The sequence below is a fragment of the Lissotriton helveticus genome, chromosome 8 (assembly GCF_964261635.1).
Source record: "Lissotriton helveticus chromosome 8, aLisHel1.1, whole genome shotgun sequence".
Lineage (NCBI taxonomy): Eukaryota > Metazoa > Chordata > Amphibia > Caudata > Salamandridae > Lissotriton > Lissotriton helveticus.
The window spans coordinates 614,685-634,368 of record NC_136069.1 but is presented as its reverse complement, the minus strand read 5'-3'; the positions used below and the strand labels follow the sequence as shown (position 1 = coordinate 634,368).

At 43.2% G+C, this 19,684-nt stretch overlaps 1 protein-coding gene across 8 annotated transcripts in view; it reads right to left on the bottom strand.

The window, feature by feature from the left end:
* LOC144772195 (NACHT, LRR and PYD domains-containing protein 1a allele 3-like) overlaps positions 1-19,684 on the bottom strand; it is an 884,004-nt gene that overhangs the window by 838,365 nt on the left and 25,955 nt on the right. For 2 of the 8 annotated variants that reach the window (XM_078656330.1, XM_078656331.1), the window contains one exon: positions 19,297-19,636. The exons of 4 other annotated variants lie outside the window; for them this stretch is intronic. The gene's annotated coding sequence lies outside the window, so the exon portion shown is untranslated. The remainder of the gene's footprint in view (positions 1-19,296; positions 19,637-19,684) is intronic. 2 more of the 8 variants (XM_078656328.1, XM_078656329.1) reach the window with 1 other exon arrangement.

Genomic DNA, 19,684 nt, shown 5'->3' with positions numbered 1-19,684 from the left:
CACAGCAAGTGTCCATTTCGCTCCATCACTTGTATATTAATGTATTTCTCTTTGACGACTAGGTTATTATGACTGTTTCATTTGTTTCTTAGGTGTTTTATTATTTCACGCCAGAGGCCCATTGATAGTAAGCCCAACGGCCCATTGCCCTACAATGAAGCGGTTCTTTCATGGGGCAATTTAAAGACTTTTAATTTGTTTTATACTTCTGTGAGATAGTTATTTTACCTTTTTCTGGTTGCTGACCACGATCTATTTAAGCAGTGGGAGTTGGGGGGAAGGCCTGTCTGGCGGTCTCTTTTCCTGCCCAGCTCTACAAGTACGCGTTCTCTAAAATGCTCAGGCAGATGCCATGGTCTCAGGGTGTTAATAAGATAACCCACCACGTTGGCATACTTCCTGTATGAAATAAACCTGCAGCAAAAGTAATTCACAGTGGTATGATTATTTACTGCAGTGTGTACAAAGTACCTTATTATGCTTCGGGGGAGGGCTGACAATATCGGCACTAAGCACAGGCCTCTTTTCATGCCCAGCTCTGCAGGTACACAGTCTCTACAATGCTCAGGCAGATGCCATGGTCGCGTGCTGTTAGTTCGGGCCAGCACGTGCTCTGGAGGATAGAGCCGGTTTTACCATGATTGGCCTGTTATTCCCCTGTGACTCCCCTTTTATTTTATTCTCTGGGGTTGTAGTAATAATTAATCACAGCACTGCCTTAGGAGCCGTGGAGTGACACCTACTGTGCCTTCGTGCTGCCTCTGAGGTCATTTATATCACAACTGAAGCGCTACATGCAGTGCCAAAAGGGGGCTGAAAATGCATCATCAGCAGGGGTGTCCACCATTGCCGCAGATAACAAGCCTTCCAAGGCCAAATCACACAAATGGCTTCACTCAAAGGAGCTAGAGAACCTACCCCAAACCTATCTGTCAGATCACAGGCATAGCGCACCGATCCCCTCCAAGCAAGTCTGGGTCACAATCCCTAGTGATCCCAGCCTGATTCCTCTCAGGAACCTCTTCGATCTGGTCTAAGAAAGGGTAAACAACAAGCTTGCAATGCATAACTGCCCGATATATCTATGGGGCGAACAAGCATTTCGACGCAGTCCTGGGGAAAGAGTTCACCCACACGTTAGGTGGAGGACTATGTCCAGGATAGACTAAGAAAAAGCTTTGATCAGTAGGTACATAATCACCAATGTCTGAGGACGGCCTTACCGGGGAAAGTCACAGAAACATCAGACATGCACTCTAATATGGTGACATTTAACGAACATTCCCAAAAGATCCTAAGAAAGGGGTCACAAGGTCTTGACAGGCGTGCCAGGATTAAACTGCTAGAGGTATCTGGTTTTCTGACAATGATTTTGGAAATTGTCCATCAGGCTAAAGAAACTGGTATCCCAAATGACCCAGGTAACGAGGATGGATGTTAGTCAACCTGCAGTGTGCCTATTGGGCAGTGTGAATTGTGCAGTCTCAGCAGAACAATGTGTGTTCATTTTAGGTTAAATTGATCAAAACTTAACAGATATGTCCTCAGCAGAGGCTAATCCAGAGGCGGAAGGTGTGCTGTTGGGGGCTCATTTGTAAGCGCCCTCAGTAGATTTGTGAAATTATTTCGTGTTGGACAAAGCGCACCTGTCCCTTAAAAAGTGTTCCAACCTGGCCTTTTTGGAAGGGACGGACGATACAGGGGATTATCATCAGGCCGCTCCATCGAACAAGGTTTCCAAAGAGGTTCCCTTGCTGCAGTCGAGGACGCTATGAGACCTCCAGAGAAGGTACTTTCTTTCCCTCCAGAAGTTGATGAGGCCAATATATTGGAGAAGACTACAGGGGATCAGCAATTGGCAGCTACAGGTCTGGATTTAAGGTCACACGTTATTTCTATGTCAAGTGTGAATATTGGGTGGGCAGAATAGTATTGATTCTTCACAATTTACAGTAAATTACACAGGAGGTTCTGGGGACAGTTAGGCTTTCAAGCTCGAGCTTTACTACACCCAACTGCAGCAAATTTCTCCCAGACAACTGAGTTTTTTCAGGTTGGAAAAGAGCTTTTCAGAAGCAGAAAATCCGAGTTTATTGGACAAAGGGGCCATATATCTGTCCAAACCTCTTCAGATGGTTTTATCCAGCACTATGGGCCGGATGTAGGTGGCCCACATACCGGTCGGTAAGGGTGAAATTCGGTAAATTTCACCGTTACCGACCAGTATTTAGCCATTCCTGATGTAGGGAAGGAATCGGTAATAAGGAATCTGTAAATACCGATTTCTTAATACCGATTCCTTATTGGCCTTGCATTTAAGGAATCGGTAATACCGATTCCTTAAATGCAATGTAGAAAGCACAAAAAAAGAGTGCTTTTGGGCCTTAAGGAATCGGTAATTACCACCAACTACTAGTTGGTGGTAATTACCTAATTCCTTTAAAAAAGCACTTTCTTGCATTTTTAAGTGCCATGTGGTACACATGCACATTTCAGGGGTGCAACAGGGTGTCCGGCACCCTTGAAATACCTCTCGATATTACCGATTCGGTAATACCGAACGTCTTCACATTCATTCCTATGGGCCTCCAAGCCTATAGGAATGAATAGGTAGGTATTAGTTATTACCGAATCTCAATTACCGATTCGGTGATAACGAATATTAACGATTCGGTATTTTTTACCGAATTCTTACCTACATCTGAAATACCGATTTCTAAATACCGAATTGGTAAAATTCGGTATTTAGAATTCGGTATTTTACTATTACCTACATCGGGCCCTATGTTCCTGGCAAAGAAGAAAAGAGACAGTTACAGGTTGATATAAGCCTAAAACAAGTAAAAGGATGAATTTTGTACAGACATTTCAAGATAAAGGGTATCCATCTTCTAAGGAACTTGTGGAACGAACACGACTGGATGGTCATGATGGCTTGCCAAGGTCTTTAGGTTAATTAATCAAAGTCTCAATTCCACACCATGAACACTGAAGTCTCTGGCATGGGCTTCTGAAATAAAGACGAAGCCGTCACAGCAGAAATACTTCTTCCTGGTGTTTTAGAGCTGCGAGACTGCTCCCACTCCACTCGCTCGCTTCGCCAAAGCACAATCGTTAGAAAAGCTATTTAAAGAAATTATACACAAAGGCGTTATTCCTGAGTCCTGGCGAGGGTCTTTAAATCACGCCAATTTTTAAAAAAGGAAACTGGGCACTTCCGGAAAACTATAGGCTCATTACACTACCAAAGATCTCAATCGGTAATAAAGATTTATTACCAAAAACTGCGTGATTATCAGTAACAATACATATATTCAATGTTTAACAAGCCCCGAAGGGGGAGGAGGGAAAGGGGAAGTGAAGAGGAGTGCTCAAAGGAGTGATAAGAAAATAGACACAGTATAACTAGTAACCAAGTTATTACAAGTTTAGCGACAATGTAGAAAAAGTTTACAATGCAACGGCCAAAATATACGGCCAAATTCAACACATTATCAAATGATCACAATTCATCAGGCACATCTGATAACTAGATTAATGGGGGTTGTGCCGGAGTATCAACAAAGAAAGAAAAGTCGACGTTTCGACCCCTAATATCAGGCTGAATAAAGTCCTTTCACGGGGTCTTCATCAGGACGTCACACACAGGAGGGAGAAGGAAGGGGCCAAGCTGTGAGAGAAAATGTTGTAACTTTAATACATGGTAGAGACGGCAGTTTATCCAAATGTCTATACCAAGCAGTGAATTAGAAACGGATATTACAAAATTAAATTACCATGGGGTACGGCCAAAAGGGGAGTGGCTCTGTACATAGGAGGGACGCCACGCTAATTAGTCGTGGTCTGTCGCTTGTGGTGGAAGCCTCCACTAAAGAGGAGATAAATATTCAGTTAGATCTGCATATTCCAAAAGTCAAGAAACTATTATGACAATTAAATGAATGAGGGCACTGTGAACCCTCTGATAGCACTTAAGGCGTCCACACGAACGGGGCCCCGGCCTTGTTACCAACAAATTTCACTATTGGATTTGTCATCATAAAAGTTGTACCTCGGAGATCTGGCGAAAGAATCCACCAGGAATCAGCGAGTTGGACACATTTAATGAATTATTTGGCCACTCGAACGAGCTGCAAAAAGTAAATAAAACACTCAATTTACTAGATATGCGAGGCTGGTGTCTTAATAACTTTTTACTTAAGGTGGCAACTTACAAGAAAGTATTTGCGGACAGGGCCGTCTAAAGTTCATCAAAAACCTCCGTCATGGTAGAGGTGTGGGGTGCGGTTTTAAAGAGACCTGGCGTGAGGCCGGAATAGCGTTCGTTTTTACTTCTAGGACTCCTGCTGAAAGACATTTAAATTAAAGCTTCAGTACAATGGACACTTGAAACTTGTGTCATAAAAAATGTGCGGGGGCACTTACTCACAGGAAATGAAGCCGGCAAAACTGTCCGTGTAAGTGCTTCAAAAACACCGACGCCGATGATTCGAGGGAGAGGCGTCACAAAGGCGGGGTATGATTTTCAGTGCTCGTATCTCCTTTGTACCTGAAGTGGATGAATCAATTGTTTACATGCGGACCTAGCTCAGACTTTAAAACAGCCCGCCCGTCAGATATTTACTCACAGCAAATGAACAAAGGGCCGTCTACAGCGATCTGGTCAGTAACTCCGCTAGAACGCAATGCGGAGTTTGTGGGAGGGGCCAGCTCATATGTTAATTCCACGAAATGGAAGAGATACTACAGAGGCAGGCACGGGACAGGACAAGATTATGAACGCGATATTCAGCCAAACCTTGACAAAAGTTTCTAGTGCAACATAAATGGAAGCATATTTCAGAACAAACGCAATCACTGGTGCATCTCTCACGCAATAGGATGTAAACCAATTATTGGGTGTGCAATTACAATGGAGATTATAAGACTCAGAATATCATTCATGGCGAGTGGTGCTTCTCTCACACAGGAGGAAGTAGACCAAATTGCTTAAATAACATAATTGAATTCAGATGAAAAATTGGAGTGCAACAAATGGTTAAAAGAAGTTAGAAAAAGGGTGCATCTCTCACACAGGAGGATGAAAACCCGTTTGACAGATGTCCAAGGACTCCAGATATCAAAAAACTACAGAAATTGACAAAGAATGATTCGAGCCACATATGCAGGAATTTCTCTAAAATGCAAGTGACTACAAGTCTGCTGGATCAATAGGGGACATTTAATGAGTATCAAGGTCCATATTTTAATATGTTAAATATTTCAACCCAGTGCTGCCAGTTGTGCTAAACTGCTGTCCTGTTCATTCAATCCATGTTTAATGGAGTCCAAAAGTGACATCCATTTAGACTCACGTGTGTTCAAAATTGATAAGAGGTTGCCTCCTCTTCTCCCAAGGGTCACCTTTTCAATGACAAACCATCGCAAGTCTGTGACCAAATGGCCCGCTGTCAGCCAATGGTCTACAAGGGGGGCACCTGCCACTTTGCATCTTAGTCTGCTGCAGTGGGAAGAGATCCTTGACTTAATTTTTTGTTGCGTTTGACCTACGTACAATTGACTACATGGGCAACGAATGATATATATCACTCCAGTAGAATTACAATTGGTATAGTGTTTAAGGTTGAATGTTCGTCCCTCATGGGCAAATGTTTTAGTCTGAATTGTGGTGTCACAAGCAGTACAAGCGCCACATCTGTAATGGCCGATTACAGGGGGCAAGTTCCAAAGTGATGTTAAAGTGGATTGGCTCTCTGGTTCAAGGTATGAGTGGACCACCATGTCCCTTATGTTTTTAGCTCTCTTGAACGAATGAAGAGGCAGCTCTGTTTGGTTAATGACATCAGCCACCAGTGGCCAGTTTTGGTTAATGATCTTCTTAATGTCGTTGCTGCGAGTTGAGAAGGTCGTAACACAAATCACGCGGTCAGTTGAGGCACGTGAAGGGTTTTCTGGATTAAGTAGAGAATCCCAGGGGTTATACCAAGCCCGTTTTTTGGCTCGCTTGACCATCCTGGTCGGGTACCCCCGTGATATCAGGCGTTCGCTCAAGACCTCGGACTCCTTGAAATAATCAGCTCTTGTGGAGCAATTCCTCCTGATGCGGAAGAATTGGCCGACTGGCAGGTTATCTTTAAGGCCCCTAGGGTGATGACTCTGATATTGTAATAATGAATTACGCTCGGTTGGCTTCCTGAACAGCGTAGTTTGCAAATGGTCTGATTCCACATAGATCGAGATGTCCAAAAAGGGTATGGCTTCTTGGCTGGATTCCATCGTGAACTGGATAGAGGGGTTCCTAGAGTTGAGCCAGTTATGGAACACTTGAAGTTGATCCCCGTCTCCTTCCCAAATGCAAAGGACGTCGTCTATGTATCTAACCCATAGGGGCAGATTGGCCTTGAATGGGTTGGTGGCTGGAAAAATATGCTGATGTTCAAAATAATCCATGTAAATTATGGCCAGATTTGGAGCGAAGGTAGCCCCCATCGCTACGCCCCTGGTCTGCAAATAGAAACAATCTTGAAAAATAAAAAAGTTTTGCATCATGGCAATTTCCAGTAATTCAATGATAAATTCAGTAGGAACCTGGGTCGGGGCAGTTCGAGTGTCCAAAGCCATTCTCATTATATCCAATGCTTCTTGCTGGGGGATGCTCGTGTAGAGCGATATGATGTCGCATGTGACTAAAAGTGAGCGCTTTGGATTGAAGGGTCTTCCATCTATCAGATTAATGACTTGAGTGGTGTCTCTTAGGTAAGCCTTTGTATGTAGCGCAATGGGCTTAAGAAAAAAGTCCACGTATTGGCACAGAGCTTCTAATAACGATCCACAGCCGGATACGATCAGTCGTCCGGGAGGCTTACTGAGGTTCTTGTGCACCTTAGGTAAGGTGTAAATCGTAGCCAGTCTCGGAAATTTTTGATTAAGGAATTCGAATTCCTGTTTGCTCAGAAATCCAGTCTCCAAGCCTTTTTGTGTGATTCTGAGAATAGTACTAGCCAAGTCACGTGAGGGGTCACTGGGTAAAAGGCGATAACTGATGCCATCCGACAGTTGTCTGTGGATTTCTGCTTTGTAGTCCGAGAGGTCTTGTACAACAATGGCACCGCCTTTATCCGCGGGTTTTATAACAACCTCTTTGTTGTTGCCTAAATCTGCCAAAGCCTTCTTCTCCACTTTTGGTAAATTCAACCTCGTGAATTTGGGTTGTTTTAGTGAATGGTCTACAGAGGAGGTTACAATTTCTTCGAAAGCTAGGATCCGACTATTCATAGCATACGTTGGGGGAAAAAAGGTAGAAGGTACCCTTAGGCCAGTGGCCGAATTATTTTGTCTGGTAGTCTGATTTCGGAAAAAATAACGCAACCTTATCCTCCTGAAAAAACTGTACAATTCTGTTTTCAACAGGAATTTGTTAACCTGAGCAGTGGGGACGTAGGAAAGTCCTCGGCCGAGAACCTTGAGTTCTGCCTCCTGAAATTGATGTTTAGAGATATTAATCACCGGACTGGTGGCGATGGGAGTCCTAGGGTCTTGTGTAGTAGGTATGGCTACCATCTGTAAGTGTTCCTGCGGGTCGAGATCTCCCCGTGTACCTCGGTCGAAAGGTGACCCGCTTCTGTTGCTTGCCTCGACCCCCTTCCCATCCTGCCTGGTTCTGTTGTTGTCCTCTTGTTTGACCCCGGGGCCAGTTGTTGCCACGACCCCGTGGTGGGCGCCACTGTCCCCGACCTTGATCTAAAAAATGAGGTGGAAATTGGGGGGGATACGGTTGGTAGGTTGTATCTTGGGGGGGATATAGAGGATAAGGGTATGAGGTACTGGGTCCTGCCTCAGCCTCACTGCCAGAACTATAAGAGGAGTCCGAGAAAGTTGTATAATTCTGTCGTCCTCTGTACCCCCCGCGGCCGCGGTTGGTAAATCGGCCTTGGTTATCCTGTTTGTAATAATCTGGCTGTAAGTAAGGATAGACCAATTTTTTATCAAAAAGTCTGAGATCTCGTGCCAGTTTTTCCAATTTCTTGGTTTGGGCCGTGGTATCGAAGTCTTTAATAGTTACTTCCAAATTGTCTATGGCTTCCTTGGCTTTAGTGAGTGTGCTGTCTCCCAGAATTTCAGCCTTTAAATCTGCGATTTCTTTGCTTAATGAGACTACCTGTTCTGCAGCTGTCTCCACTCCCAGCACCATCCAGTGCCGGGAGCAGTTATTTGCCACGTAACTAAACCCCTCTTTGAATTTAGGTACGTCAACGAATATCACAGGCTCGATTTTAATTTGCAGTCCCACCGGGATTATGTTCTCTTGCAAGTATCTCGTGAAAAGGTGACCATGGAGCCGAGTTCGGATAAGTTTTTTCTCTAATCTTTCCAAACGGGCTACCTTATCATTTAGGGTGATGTCAATTGTCGGGACCGAGGTAGATAGAAAAGTGGACGACAAATCTTTAGTCAGCTGATTAATATACTCCTCTGTATAGGAAAGTAATTCTGATTCCACCATGGTATGGCTAAATTTAATTTAAGAAAAGGAAACCTCGCAGGTCATCACCTGCTCAGAAAGTGTTACAAAAAAGGGGGTTAAACCCATATAGTCACGGGGACCTGGGTGCTATGTGATACATATATAAAAGGGTCCCCGTAAGGGTAGTGTATTGCCGATCGCATACACTAGAACATGATTAATGACAATTAGTCAAGAAATTACAGAAAAATCTCAATCGGTAATAAAGATTTATTACCAAAAACTGCGTGATTATCAGTAACAATACATCAATTCAATGTTTACCAAGCCCCGAAGGGGGAGGAGGGAAAGGGGAAGTGAAGAGGAGTGCTCAAAGGAGTGATAAGAAAATAGACACAGTATAACTAGTAACCAAGTTATTACAAGTTTAGTGACAATGTAGAAAAAGTTTACAATGCAACGGCCAAAATATACGGCCAAATTCAACACATTATCAAATGATCACAATTCATCAGGCACATCTGATAACTAGATTAATGGGGATTGTGCCGGAGTATCAACAAAGAAAGAAAAGTCGACGTTTCGACCCCTAATATCAGGCTGAATAAAGTCCTTTCACGGGGTCTTCATCAGGACGTCACACACGGGAGGGAGAAGGAAGGGGCCAAGCTGTGAGAGAAAATGTTGTAACTTTAATACATGGTAGAGACGGCAGTTTATCCAAATGTCTATACCAAGCAGTGAATTAGAAACGGATATTACAAAATTAAATTACCATGGGGTACGGCCAAAAGGGGAGTGGCTCTGTACATAGGAGGGACGCCACGCTAATTAGTCGTGGTCTGTCGCTTGTGGTGGAAGCCTCCACTAAAGAGGAGATAAATATTCAGTTAGATCTGCATATTCCAAAAGTCAAGAAACTATTATGACAATTAAATGGATGAGGGCACTGTGAACCCTCTGATAGCACTTAAGGCGTCCACACGAACGGGGCCCCGGCCTTGTTACCAACAAATTTCACTATTGGATTTGTCATCATAAAAGTTGTACCTCGGAGATCTGGCAAAAGAATCCACCAGGAATCAGCGAGTTGGACACATTTAATGAATTATTTGGCCACTCGAACGAGCTGCAAAAAGTAAATAAAACACTCAATTTACTAGATATGCGAGGCTGGTGTCTTAATAACTTTTTACTTAAGGTGGCAACTTACAAGAAAGTATTTGCGGACAGGGCCGTCTAAAGTTCATCAAAAACCTCCGTCATGGTAGAGGTGTGGGGTGCGGTTTTAAAGAAACCTGGCGTGAGGCCGGAATAGCGTTCGTTTTTACTTCTAGGACTCCTGCTGAAAGACATTTAAATTAAAGCTTCAGTACAATGGACACTTGAAACTTGTGTCATAAAAAATGTGCGGGGGCACTTACTCACAGGAAATGAAGCCGGCAAAACTGTCCGTGTAAGTGCTTCAAAAACACCGACGCCGATGATTCGAGGGAGAGGCGTCACAAAGGCGGGGTATGATTTTCAGTGCTCGTATCTCCTTTGTACCTGAAGTGGATGAATCAATTGTTTACATGCGGACCTAGCTCAGACTTTAAAACAGCCCGCCCGTCAGATATTTACTCACAGCAAATGAACAAAGGGCCGTCTACAGCGATCTGGTCAGTAACTCCTCATTTTTTAGATCAAGGTCGGGGACAGTGGCGCCCACCACGGGGTCGTGGCAACAACTGGCCCCGGGGTCAAACAAGAGGACAACAACAGAACCAGGCAGGATGGGAAGGGGGGTCGAGGCAAGCAACAGAAGCGGGTCACCTTTCGACCAGAGGTACACGGGGAGATCTCGACCCGCAGGAACACTTACAGATGGTAGCCATACCTACTACACAAGACCCTAGGACTCCCATCGCCACCAGTCCGGTGATTAATATCTCTAAACATCAATTTCAGGAGGCAGAACTCAAGGTTCTCGGCCGAGGACTTTCCTACGTCCCCACTGCTCAGGTTAACAAATTCCTGTTGAAAATAGAATTGTACAGTTTTTTCAGGAGGATAAGGTTGCGTTATTTTTTCCGAAATCAGACTACCAGACAAAATAATTCGGCCACTGGCCTAAGGGTACCTTCTACCTTTTTTCCCCCAACGTATGCTATGAATAGTCGGATCCTAGCTTTCGAAGAAATTGTAACCTCCTCTGTAGACCATTCACTAAAACAACCCAAATTCACGAGGTTGAATTTACCAAAAGTGGAGAAGAAGGCTTTGGCAGATTTAGGCAACAACAAAGAGGTTGTTATAAAACCCGCGGATAAAGGCGGTGCCATTGTTGTACAAGACCTCTCGGACTACAAAGCAGAAATTCACAGACAACTGTCGGATGGCATCAGTTATCGCCTTTTACCCAGTGACCCCTCACGTGACTTGGCTAGTACTATTCTCAGAATCACACAAAAAGGCTTGGAGACTGGATTTCTGAGCAAACAGGAATTCGAATTCCTTAATCAAAAATTTCCGAGACTGGCTACGATTTACACCTTACCTAAGGTGCACAAGAACCTCAGTAAGCCTCCCGGACGACCGATCGTATCCGGCTGTGGATCGTTATTAGAACCTCTGTGCCAATACGTGGACTTTTTTCTTAAGCCCATTGCGCTACATACAAAGGCTTACCTAAGAGACACCACTCAAGTCATTAATCTGATAGATGGAAGACCCTTCAATCCAAAGCGCTCACTTTTAGTCACATGCGACATCATATCGCTCTACACGAGCATCCCCCAGCAAGAAGCATTGGATATAATGAGAATGGCTTTGGACACTCGAACTGCCCCGACCCAGGTTCCTACTGAATTTATCATTGAATTACTGGAAATTGCCATGATGCAAAACTTTTTTATTTTTCAAGATTGTTTCTATTTGCAGACCAGGGGCGTAGCGATGGGGGCTACCTTCGCTCCAAATCTGGCCATAATTTACATGGATTATTTTGAACATCAGCATATTTTTCCAGCCACCAACCCATTCAAGGCCAATCTGCCCCTATGGGTTAGATACATAGACGACGTCCTTTGCATTTGGGAAGGAGACGGGGATCAACTTCAAGTGTTCCATAACTGGCTCAACTCTAGGAACCCCTCTATCCAGTTCACGATGGAATCCAGCCAAGAAGCCATACCCTTTTTGGACATCTCGATCTATGTGGAATCAGACCATTTGCAAACTACGCTGTTCAGGAAGCCAACCGAGCGTAATTCATTATTACAATATCAGAGTCATCACCCTAGGGGCCTTAAAGATAACCTGCCAGTCGGCCAATTCTTCCGAATCAGGAGGAATTGCTCCACAAGAGCTGATTATTTCAAGGAGTCCGAGGTCTTGAGCGAACGCCTGGTATCACGGGGGTACCCGACCAGGATGGTCAAGCGAGCCAAAAAACGGGCTTGGTATAACCCCCGGGATTCTCTACTTAATCCAGAAAACCCTTCACGTGCCTCAACTGACCGCGTGATTTGTGTTACGACCTTCTCAACTCGCAGCAACGACATTAAGAAGATCATTAACCAAAACTGGCCACTGGTGGCTGATGTCATTAACCAAACAGAGCTGCCTCTTCATTCGTTCAAGAGAGCTAAAAACATAAGGGACATGGTGGTCCACTCATACCTTGAACCAGAGAGCCAACCCACTTTAACATCACTTTGGAACTTGCCCCCTGTAATCGGCCATTACAGATGTGGCGCTTGTACTGCTTGTGACACCACAATTCAGACTAAAACATTTGCCCATGAGGGACGAACATTCAACCTTAAACACTATACCAATTGTAATTCTACTGGAGTGATATATATCATTCGTTGCCCATGTAGTCAATTGTACGTAGGTCAAACGCAACAAAAAATTAAGTCAAGGATCTCTTCCCACTGCAGCAGACTAAGATGCAAAGTGGCAGGTGCCCCCCTTGTAGACCATTGGCTGACAGTGGGCCATTTGGTCACAGACTTGCGATGGTTTGTCATTGAAAAGGTGACCCTTGGGAGAAGAGGAGGCAACCTCTTATCAATTTTGAACACACGTGAGTCTAAATGGATGTCACTTTTGGACTCCATTAAACATGGATTGAATGAACAGGACAGCAGTTTAGCACAACTGGCAGCACTGGGTTGAAATATTTAACATATTAAAATATGGACCTTGATACTCATTAAATGTCCCCTATTGATCCAGCAGACTTGTAGTCACTTGCATTTTAGAGAAATTCCTGCATATGTGGCTCGAATCATTCTTTGTCAATTTCTGTAGTTTTTTGACATCTGGAGTCCTTGGACATCTGTCAAACGGGTTTTCATCCTCCTGTGTGAGAGATGCACCCTTTTTCTAACTTCTTTTAACCATTTGTTGCACTCCAATTTTTCATCTGAATTCAATTATGTTATTTAAGCAATTTGGTCTACTTCCTCCTGTGTGAGAGAAGCACCACTCGCCATGAATGATATTCTGAGTCTTATAATCTCCATTGTAATTGCACACCCAATAATTGGTTTACATCCTCTTGCGTGAGAGATGCACCAGTGATTGCGTTTGTTCTGAAATATGCTTCCATTTATGTTGCACTAGAAACTTTTGTCAAGGTTTGGCTGAATATCGCGTTCATAATCTTGTCCTGTCCCGTGCCTGCCTCTGTAGTATCTCTTCCATTTCGTGGAATTAACATATGAGCTGGCCCCTCCCACAAACTCCGCATTGCGGTTCTAGCGGAGTTACTGACCAGATCGCTGTAGACGGCCCTTTGTTCATTTGCTGTGAGTAAATATCTGACGGGCGGGCTGTTTTAAAGTCTGAGCTAGGTCCGCATGTAAACAATTGATTCATCCACTTCAGGTACAAAGGAGATACGAGCACTGAAAATCATACCCCGCCTTTGTGACGCCTCTCCCTCGAATCATCGGCGTCGGTGTTTTTGAAGCACTTACACGGACAGTTTTGCCGGCTTCATTTCCTGTGAGTAAGTGCCCCCGCACATTTTTTATGACACAAGTTTCAAGTGTCCATTGTACTGAAGCTTTAATTTAAATGTCTTTCAGCAGGAGTCCTAGAAGTAAAAACGAACGCTATTCCGGCCTCACGCCAGGTTTCTTTAAAACCGCACCCCACACCTCTACCATGACGGAGGTTTTTGATGAACTTTAGACGGCCCTGTCCGCAAATACTTTCTTGTAAGTTGCCACCTTAAGTAAAAAGTTATTAAGACACCAGCCTCGCATATCTAGTAAATTGAGTGTTTTATTTACTTTTTGCAGCTCGTTCGAGTGGCCAAATAATTCCTTAAATGTGTCCAACTCGCTGATTCCTGGTGGATTCTTTCGCCAGATCTCCGAGGTACAACTTTTATGATGACAAATCCAATAGTGAAATTTGTTGGTAACAAGGCCGGGGCCCCGTTCGTGTGGACGCCTTAAGTGCTATCAGAGGGTTCACAGTGCCCTCATTCATTTAATTGTCATAATAGTTTCTTGACTTTTGGAATATGCAGATCTAACTGAATATTTATCTCCTCTTTAGTGGAGGCTTCCACCACAAGCGACAGACCACGACTAATTAGCGTGGCGTCCCTCCTATGTACAGAGCCACTCCCCTTTTGGCCGTACCCCATGGTAATTTAATTTTGTAATATCCGTTTCTAATTCACTGCTTGGTATAGACATTTGGATAAACTGCCGTCTCTACCATGTATTAAAGTTACAACATTTTCTCTCACAGCTTGGCCCCTTCCTTCTCCCTCCCGTGTGTGACGTCCTGATGAAGACCCCGTGAAAGGACTTTATTCAGCCTGATATTAGGGGTCGAAACGTCGACTTTTCTTTCTTTGTTGATACTCCGGCACAACCCCCATTAATCTAGTTATCAGATGTGCCTGATGAATTGTGATCATTTGATAATGTGTTGAATTTGGCCGTATATTTTGGCCGTTGCATTGTAAACTTTTTCTACATTGTCACTAAACTTGTAATAACTTGGTTACTAGTTATACTGTGTCTATTTTCTTATCACTCCTTTGAGCACTCCTCTTCACTTCCCCTTTCCCTCCTCCCCCTTCGGGGCTTGGTAAACATTGAATTGATGTATTGTTACTGATAATCACGCAGTTTTTGGTAATAAATCTTTATTACCGATTGAGATTTTTCTGTAATTTCTTGACTAATTGTCATTAATCATGTTCTAGTGTATGCGATCGGCAATACACTACCCTTACGGGGACCCTTTTATATATGTATCACATAGCACCCAGGTCCCCGTGACTATATGGGTTTAACCCCCTTTTTTGTAACACTCATTACCCTACCAGACACAGATGCCAAGCTCTTTGCTAGGATCTTGCTTACAACTTTAAATGAATGGGCAATAAAAAATAAGATACTGCCACTGAATCAAACTGGCTTTATTAAAGGCCTGGGGACAACGACAAACATTTTGGCATTATCACTTCTAATGGATAAGTCAATCAGAGTCAAACAACCCCTGTATCTATGTTTTGTAGATTTTAAATCTGCCTTTGACTGTGTCCAAAGAAATTTACTATGGAAAAAGCTCCAAGAAAAAAATATTCCAATGGTCCTGTTGAAACTGATTCAGCTCTTGTATAGTGAAACCTGGGGTAGGGTGAGGATGGGGGATGGCCAAACGCTATCAAAGGAAATCCCAGCAAACGAAGGCCTAAAACAAGGTTGTGTATTGGCCCCACTCCTTTTCAATTTGTTCCTGCCAGATCTAACTGGGAACTTGGATGAATTAAACGCTCACCCTCCGAAATTAGCTGATAAGCATATTTCTAATTTGCTGTATGCAGATGATGCTATCCTTTTAAGCCACACTAAAGTTGGATTACAGCACCTAATCAATCGAACATTCATGTACGCAAAACGGGATGGTGATGAATGAAACTAAAACCAAGATCATGGTAGTCACCAAGAATATAAACTTAAGACATAAAAGCAAATGGTACATGGAGAATACCCAACTGGAACAAGTAGAAGTATACAAGTATTTGGATGTACTTTTTGATGAGAAGGGTAATTACCAGCCACAAAAAAGGGATATTCAAAGGAAGACAAATGCCTTGACCACAGCATTTAGAATCTTACAGAAATCACTTGGCAACCTCGCATATGGGCCACTTCTGAAGATTATAGGGGCAAGACTGCTACCAACCATCACCTATGGCAGTGAAGCATTAATGGGAAAGGATACTTAAATAATAAATAAGGCCATATCTAAAACATATAAGTCATTATTTCACCTCCCAAATAATGCCTTGCCTGCACAAATTAGACTGGAGTATGGTTTAAGCAATCAATACTATGCGAGAAAGGGTCATTTTATTAAAACCTGGAATCAGATAAAAATGATCATGATAATCAGATATCACAGTTATTATGGAAAGAAAGAAATAATAACGTAAACTCAACTGCATGGAATTATCTTAAGGAAGCAATAGATGAGTTTGTAGTGATTACAATCTGGAAAAATACGATAATTAACGCATCGTTTAAAAAAATAATTAATAGAAATACAAACCAACTTTCCCTCGTAAATGACAAAGAAAGCCTGACAAAAAGAAAACATGCTTGGACAATAATAAATGGTTACAAAAAAAATAAAGATTCAACAATACTTGGAAACACCCTGGTCAGAAAAAAATAAACAAGTTCTTCTCAAAGCGAGATTTGGAATTCTCCCGGGACTTTGTCATCTTCCCCCATGGAAAAACATTGAAAGTTGCACACTATGCTGACTCTAAAAATGGAGAGGAGAATATTGTCAACCTTTTATGTATTTGTCCTGGACTCCAAAACAAAAGAAGATCTTTACTCAAATCACCTTTTAATGTACGTGGAATAAGGACATGTAGGCATGCTCTTACATGCTGTCTCCAATCGAATGATATAAGTATGAACGCTACCTTTGTAAGGTTCCTACTAATAGCGAAAACAAAATTAGGAGAGTAACTTTTAAAATGAAATCGTTTTAATGATATCTAATGAATTTTATGGTGTAACAGTTTTTATTATTTGGTTTTAATTACTACAGCACATTTTATGTATTTACAATATTGTGAGATTTTAAATAATCAAACAATAAAGAATTACTCACTCATGAATTCTGTGAACTGTAAGAAGTATGCTCCCCGCTCTGCTGCTCGACTTGTCAATGAGTTTAAAAATTAAATATTAAATATTTTGCTAGGAAACCATGCAGGGCCTGTGAACCTTAGAAGCAATTCTCTGTCTAATAAGTGACATTCCATATACATACATGGATAAAGAGGAGCAGTGAGCAGTATAATCCAGATAACCTTGCCCTCACAAGCACACACCACGCTGCTTCACAGTTGCCATCAGAGTAAAAAAGAACTGTGGTATTTTGGGGAAAAGAAGTGGGCTTGTGGGACTGCTCCTCATCAGTCAGTGCATGAAGTGAGAGGGGGATGGGGTAGTCATAAATCCAAAACTCTACTGATATCTTTAGCCAATCCTGGCTTTTATCAAAGACCAATTTCCAAAACACTTTAGGAGTGTTTCAGCACTTTTGTGCCCATTTCTAGACCAGTTGGCAGCAAAAAGTGGCAATGCTGACTTTCCTATTTTGTATTGCTAGTAATACAGAGTCATACACACTTCTTTCATATGTCACACATAGGCACACTAAAATCCTGGAAATGCCACTTGTAAACAAACTGAAAACTTGGTAACTAGGCAGTTGACTAGAAGCAGCAAACAAGCAGTATCGAGAGAACGGTGGTATCTGAGCCACAGAGGGAAAGGCACATGCACATGGCAAGTGGTGCTAGGGGGCACAGTGATTTCAGGAGCACGCGAAGAGGGTAATGTGGGTGAGACACAGTGGGGCTTTTGTCTGCAGGAGATGGGAAAGCAGGAGACAGGTAAGCAAAGCATGTGGGAAATGTTGATTCGCTCAGCTGCCAACTGAATAAACACACAAGAGTGTGCTTCAGGCAGAGATGTTTATTGATCCCATGTCATGAGTGGCCACTTCAGCCACGCTTACAACTTAGTCACCCACCCAGTGTATCTTGGGAGTGGTAGTTTCATTTTAGTATACTTAGCAGAGTTTACGTGGGCTGGTTCCTATATCTGGGTCCTCGTGCCTGTCCTCTCTCAGCAAAGGAACATGGAAGCCAAAAGAAAAGTCTGAGTGACAGACTTGGAGGTCATACCAAACTAAAGTTGTTGTGGATGGGGCCTGAGGAAGGAAGGAAGAAAGAGCAGGACCGGTGGGGGAAGAATTATGACTATTAGGAGGATAAGAACCAGGGCGTGGATCACCAGGAGGGCAGTGTTGGACCTGGCCCTTTTGCACGGTCACCCCATACTTTTTGCCTTCCCCACCTCCATTTGTGACCTTGTTTTCGTTGGCTCTAGAAATCTGTGCACTTTACAACAGGTAACAAGTGCTAGAGTGCTCGTGCTTACTCCCCTAAACATGGTGACATTGGCTTACACACAATTGGCATATTTCATTTACTTATTAGTCCTGGTAAAGTGCACTTCAGGTGCCCAGGGCATAAACAATAAATGCTACCAGTGGGAAACAGCACTTATTGTGCCATCCACTTAAATAGCACTTTTAAAACATGTCTCAGGCCTGCCATTGTAGCCTGCATGTAGTTTGACGACTTGGCAAGACAAACCTCATGCCAAGCCTAAACCTACATTTTTAATAAGTGCAAGTCATCATCATGAAATGTCTTTATTCGATTTTACAGGTAAAATCATAAAAGACATCAAAAGATATCGTTAGAAATAACATACAAGTTATCATAAACAAACCCAATCCGGTTTTAAGACCCCCAACAGAAAGCGTCGAAGAAAAAGCAAACAGTTGGAGAGTTTAACAGTTGTAAAAACAGTAAAGTAGGCCTAACTTGGGTAAAATTAATTGATTTTAAAATTGGGTACAGGAACTTATGCCGTAGATTGTTTTATTTTGGACAAAGCATAATGACATGTAAAGTATTGTTACACCTTCAATGCTATGGAGATTTTTCTCCTGTGCTGGATATTTCTTTTTCCCATTGTTCATGACAAGGTCAGCTCGTCATAAGCACACCTCCAGTGTACTGCATGACGAGCTGACGTTGTCATTAGCATAGAAGGTGTTAATCGACGTATTGTCACAATCAAAGAGGGGCAGGTCCGAATTCGTAAAACAACCATGATTAAAAGGGACTAGACGGGGAAATAAATTCAGCCTGAAGTGAGTCAGCAGGCGATGTTGATTGCGTGTCATATTCCAAGTTAGATAAGGTTCTATGTTACTGACAGTTTGCACTAATGTTGCATGTTGCATAGAATGTTTCATTAGTGCAAGGTCCTCGTGTACGGATACCAGCGTGTCCCTAAACAGCGTTTCAACCTTCTTGCCCACAGCACAAGTTAAAACAGAGGGGTTGTCATACAGTTCAGACTACCCTAGAGCCCGCCGAACTTCCTGCTTCCATACCCAGCCAAAGTACTCAACAAGGCCATCAACCAACAGTTCACTGACTACCTAGAACAAAACCACATACTTGACGGATCACAATCAGGTATCTGGGTCAACCACAGCACCGAGACCGCACTCATTGTTGCAACTGATGACATCAGAACCGTGTTCGACCAAGGAGAAATAGTGGCTTTGATTCTCCTTGAGCAGTCTGTAGCATTCGACACCATGGCCCCCCACATCCACGACGACCGTCAGCGTCTGGGTTCTGAAAACGAATCCAAAATGCTGTGCAGTGATTGTCCCCGCTAAAATCAAACAGAGACGCTTACCAGCTTGGGGGAAGCGCAGAGTGATAGTCACAAGCTGTCGGGCATTAGGAAGAGCCCGTCGTAATTGGTGGAATGCATCCGAGGTTGCGGGTCTAGTCTTTCGCAGCTGGCTGAAGGCAGGAGGACTGGGTAGGCTGCGAAGTGCGCTGGCAGAGTTCGGAGCAGCGCACGTCACCAATGTTCTTGACGTGAGCACATCTCCCGCGCAGGCGTTAGTTAGTCAGGAGTTAGTGTAGGGTTTTCGTGAGTTTTGAGCAGGCGAAGAGTCTAGTGTAGGGAAGTTCTCGTTGTATTTTCGACGGATAGCTAGTCGTTATTCTGGAACCAAATACAATTTAGACTTCAATAGAAAGGCATTATAGAGAAGCACCGAGAACAAATTCATGAC